Below are 5,854 nucleotides of genomic sequence, written 5' to 3' on the forward strand. Positions count from 1 at the left end.
TCATGCACTAATGGCAATTGATGATGATGATAAATGCATAACATACAGGCAAACAAGTGCACATGAAGCAATCAATCAAGCAATGAATAGCAAACAACACACTCTATAGCCAAACAATGGGGGCTCACACAAGAGGGTTTGACTTTGAAAGTCCACTGTAATTGGTAAGGGTCGCTCTTAACCTTGCCATTGAGAGGCTAAGGTGAAGCAGATGAATAGGAGATGAGGGTGTGCCTCATTGCTTCTATCTCAGATCAGAGAGAGCATCAAAGAAAGTGTGGGAGTTCAGAAAGTAGGAACTCTCTCCACATTATTGACTCTATAGATCTTGGGTTTTTATCTCAATGCTTCAACCATGTAATGGGAGCAAAGAGAGGACACACTGAATAGTGGGGGATAGATTGCTTATCCCTACCTTCCACCAATTGCCTTACTTGAAGGACTTTTCCTGCTTGGGACAAATATAAACAAACACAGGCATTGCCTCTTAAGGAGGACTTCAGACAGTTTGCCCGGTCAAATAACAGACCGGGTCTCCAGACAGTTTGCCCGGTCAAATAACAGACCGGGTCTCCAGACTACATGAAGAAGAAAGGTTTATACCTCAAAGCAAATGCTAAAAAGCAAAGCAAGCAAGTTCAGAGAACTTAGGCAACTAAAGTACCTGCAAAAGTCAGACCAATTAGTAAACAACTCAACAGTCAAAATCAAAAGGAAATAACCCAATAGTCAACCACAGAGGGACCAATTGTGCAAGGCACAAAGACTCAAGCATATGAGTCACCTACAAAAACAAAGGTTAGCACATGATAAACAATTCAACTCAAACAAATTTGAATGATCCTCAAGGCATTGGTGCTTAACCTGAAACAGATGAACTCAACATAAGCTTAGAAGACCACTAGGACTAGCCTAGGGTCAAAGATGAAAGAAAAAGTCAAGGCAGCAAGGAAAAGTCAACCCAGACCAAGTCTAAACATTCAAAAAGCATTCTCAATTGGATTCATAATTATATCATGCATCATTGTCATTTCATATGCAAAAGGATGCAAAGCATGGCAAGAGAAGCATACAAAAGTCAACAGCAAAGACTTCATCCAAAAGTCAAACTCAAACAATCTCAAAAATCATGAAATAAATCACACTCAATCCTAACATCTAACATGGTAAGCATGTAAAATTTCATGGCATTTGGATGAGAAGAAGGCAGTCAATTAAAATCATGAAGTCAAACCAAATTCAAGTAAGCATGGTGAAAGTCAACAAACATGGGTCAACTTCAAAAAATCATATCAATTTGAAAACAGAAGAGAAATGAATGAGATTAACACCAATGCAAAGCTTGAGATGTCTAGTTATCACATATGAAATTTCAAGGTCATACAATAAGATTTGAGAATTTCACGAAAGATATGGCAACACATAGCACAAAAAGTCAACAAATGACCAAGTATGAAAGAAAATTCTCAATCAAATGGAAAACAGCAAGATTAATTCCAAGAAAATTCATACATCAACTAGACATATGAGAGATCATTCATGCAAAATTTGGGGTCAATTGGATAAGAGGAAGCATGTGAACAAAAATTGGGAAAATACATGATCATGGTATAGCACCAAATGTAACACATAACTTCAGAAAATCATAACTTTCAATCCACAAATGATAAATGCACAAACTTTATATGGAAATGAAGGTCAATGTGTCTAGTTTCACCACAAAAAATTTCAAACTCATTGGGTACAACATGACAATTTCACAAAAGGAATGGCACAATGTACCATTTGAGCATACATGTCAAGAAAATAATTATCATTAAAAATCCAGCCAATGGAAAAATAATTAAAATTCATAATAAAATTCTAGACACATTCATGAGTATGAGGAAAAAATTTCACAATTTTTGGAGTTGAAATGAATTTAAAATGAATTATGGAAGTTGGTGAACATTTGGATGAAGCATGAGCAAATAAGCATGAACTAGTGGTCAACAAAGGTCAACGCAGTGGCAAAGCTGTAATATTGAGCTCACTAATTAAAACTCTGCGTTTTGGGCAGAGGAAAGGAAATGTTTTCATTGGTCCTCAGCCAATGAAACAGTGAACACCAATGAAACTTCAAATTTTCTGTTTTTTTTTTTTTTAAGAAACCCTAGGTTTGCAGCATGGTTTTGCAAGCAAACAACAATCATTTTCAAACAACATCAACCATCATCAACAAATAATCATGGCATGGCATTTTCAGGCAACAACAGCAACACCAAAATTCGACCATCATAGCATAAATATGGACAAAGCATTTGGCTTAAACAACAGCAGCAAGGTTTATGCATCAATTTCAAGGTGTCTTCAAGCAATCATCAACAACATCAAACAACATAATTCAACCAAGCATACAACCTCATGCATTATCAACCAACAACAGCATAAGCATATTCATGAGATTTCCTTGGCAGCTCAAAAACAGCAAAACAGCAGGGCATTCATAAGATTTTCTTGGCAGCTAATGGCAGCAGAACAGCAGGAAAAACTCAGTATGCTTCAAACAAAACTCGACCAAAAAACAAAAGCAAAGCAAGTGGTGATGGTTAATGCAATTAAAACAAACAACAGCAGCCAACAGGAATCTGGGGGATGGTTAAGGTTTCAACATGAACAGCAAATCATCATTATGTACTCATCATAAACAACAGCAAGCAACAACATGGTATTTGAACATCAATGTTCCTCATTCAACCAACACAGCATGGCATTTGTAAACAATCAGCATTCATTTTCAAACAACATCATCCATGGACACGAACAAAACATATCCAGCATATGGCAATGAGCATTAACAGCAAAACAACATAATCATGGGAATCTTTCTGGACAGAACATCAGGTTTTAAACAGCAGCAGGCATATTCCTCATGTTCATCAATCATCATATCAAACAAAACAAACAACAGCAACAACATGTTTCATGGATTTTCTGGTCATGATGTTTGGTTCAAATAACAGCAGCAGGGCATTTGTAATCAACAGCAACACAAAAATCGACCAGCCATTCTAACAGTAACATCATGCATTCATCAACCAAATTCATCATCAAACACGAATTCAAAAGCCTCATGCAGGAACATGGTATTGGCATAGTAACCTTCATGCAAGTTCATGCAAACATGACCAAACATAATCAACACAAAGCATGTGGAATTTCTGTTTTAGCTGGAAAATAACAAAGTTCAACAGCATAGCAGTAACAATATATTCATACAAACACAAGCAACAACAGCCAATGAACTTCACAATTTTTCTGGGTTCTCATGCATACTTTAGGGTTTCTACTAGCAACCAACATACATCTTCATGTTCATCATTAACATCAAACAGGTTTTGAGCAAAAGCACTCAATGGCAAGGCATATGTACTTATGTAACATCATAATACCAACACGCAAAACACAACCCAAGTGGATTTCTGGAAACAGTATGAGAGTTTCAAAAACCGCAGCAGGCCTTCATCAATAATATGCAGAATCAACAAGAATCAACATGCTCAGAAATCAATCATACACCCATCAATAGATTCATCAAACTAAATACAAACATCATATAGCAATGGTTTTCAAGAAATCACAACCATGTGAGCAAACCGATGGAGAGTGCATTTGTACACCATATTTCAAATCCAAACATCTTATAGCATACTTAATCATTTCAAACCATTTAAAGTTCCTTGCAATCAGCACAAAACAAACCAACTGAAACATAGCATAGCATGGAGAATAATGGAAGTCGATTGCTTACTTGATTTTGAAGAAAATCGAGCTGCAGTGGTTGTTTGGAGATTTCAAGCTCAAACAGCTGTTCCTTTGGCCTTGCAATGATGAAGAATGGAGTATGTTAGCTCAGCACCTCTTGAAACCTTCCAACACTTGACCTGCCATTGTTGAGCTTGATGAAAAAACAGAGCTAGATATTGTGGTTTCAGTTGGGAAATGAAGTCCACAAATGCTTCCAAATCATGTCCAAGTGAAGAAATAACCAAGGGTTACTTGTGTGTTTTGATGGTTTTGGGTGAAAAATCTCAATCGAGCAAAATGCAAGATGAGTGAGTAAGAGTATTTTTCTGTATGTGGCTGCCGATTCTCTAGTCTCTAGGGTTGCTTTGTGGCAGAAAATCAGTTTATATGTGACTGTCTTAAGGAATGCTTAATCCTACTTAGCTAAAAATGACCAAATGCACATTTGCTAATCTTTGTACAAGTGAAGTGGAGGGTGTGTGCTGCTGCGAATTGGGCCTGCTACAGGCTGCAAATAGACCATATTTTTGCTGTTTGTGGTTTGTACTTCAATGCTGTACCTGATTCTACTTATTGAAGCCATTTTGCAAAATTGCCAAGTTTGCATTTTTATCCAAAATTGTGGTATGGTGATGGAATGTGCATGAAATAGGACTTGAGGCAAGTTTCAAATGTGATTTTAAACCTTTCCCAATTGGCCAAATCAAGAAAGAGTCAAAAAAACAAAAAGTCAAAGTTTGGTCAAACCTTGAATTTAAATGCAAAAGGTCCAAAAATGCCATTTTGATTGGCAAGGTTTTAGGTCATGAAATTTATATTTTTGGAAAGAGGATGAAAAATGTGGTGTGTAGGAAAAAACCCCACCAAATTTGGCCTTATGGTTTGAGAGATATGGCTCTGTGAAGTTCAAAAATTGATGAAAATGAATTGATCATATCTTGACAACCACACAAGGGATTTTGATGTTCTTGGACTTTTTGAAAATGGGAAGACAAGATCTTCAACTTTCATGTTGGGCAAAAATTCATTTGGAGCTTGTATCATGATGTAAGTTTAAGATCAAGAAGTTTCCATTTTTGGCAGTTGAAATTACAGGTCCACTTTCTATTTCTGGAAAATTTCTGATTGACTTGATTTTCTTCCATGATGAGGTTTGACATGATAGATGAGGCTTATATAAGCATGAATGAGCTCCTTCAAATCAATTCTATCCATCAAATCACTGATTAAATCCTCAGTTGACCAAGTTTGACTGTCTGTTGACTTTTTCTAGGGTTTTGGATGATTGGATCACTTCTGATGAATTACAAACCCTAAATCCTTGAGAACTTGACTTCAAATGATGTCCCAAGGTGTATGAACCTTTGATTATTGATCATGGTGCCCAAATTCTACAAGAATGGCCACCATCCATTGCTTTGACTGATCAATGACTGACTTTGACCTAATTGCTTCATCTGCAATCAACAAGGTTAAACAGACAATATTTTTGTACTTTTTGAATGATAAACATATGAAAGCAAAGATATACAAATGCAAAGTATGCTTGGTGATCAAGAAACAACCCACAAGGCAATCTACCCACTAGGAGGGGACAAAGGCATGCAATGATCCTTGAGGTTATGATGTGAATGATATGGGCCATGAGGGATCTTAGGGCCCAAAATTGGGGTCTTACACATACATAATGGTTGAGTTGGGTGCGACGTAGGTGGAGCAACCACTTATTGTTGAGAAATTAGCGGATAAACGCGATTGATGTTGGAAATCGGATCTAGGAGCAAGATTTGTGTTAGAATGTTATGATAGTTATCGTTTAAACCCTTCAGAAAACACGAAACATACTCCATATGCTTGTAATTGCAAACGATTTTGGCCCAATCACAGGTGCATGGTGTGGGGCATGAACAAGAAGGGGTTGACCGCAAATCTTCTAATTCGTCCCAAAGGATCTTGAGATCAGTGAAGTATGTAGACATAGATTTATCACTTTGTTGAATGGAATGCAGATCACGGAGAATCGAAAGTGATTACCTTTGGTGAAGCGTTCTTTAATATCTCCCCAAAG

Source organism: Lathyrus oleraceus, chromosome 2 (genome assembly GCF_024323335.1).
Source record: "Lathyrus oleraceus cultivar Zhongwan6 chromosome 2, CAAS_Psat_ZW6_1.0, whole genome shotgun sequence".
In the NCBI taxonomy this organism is placed as follows: Eukaryota; Viridiplantae; Streptophyta; class Magnoliopsida; order Fabales; family Fabaceae; genus Lathyrus; species Lathyrus oleraceus.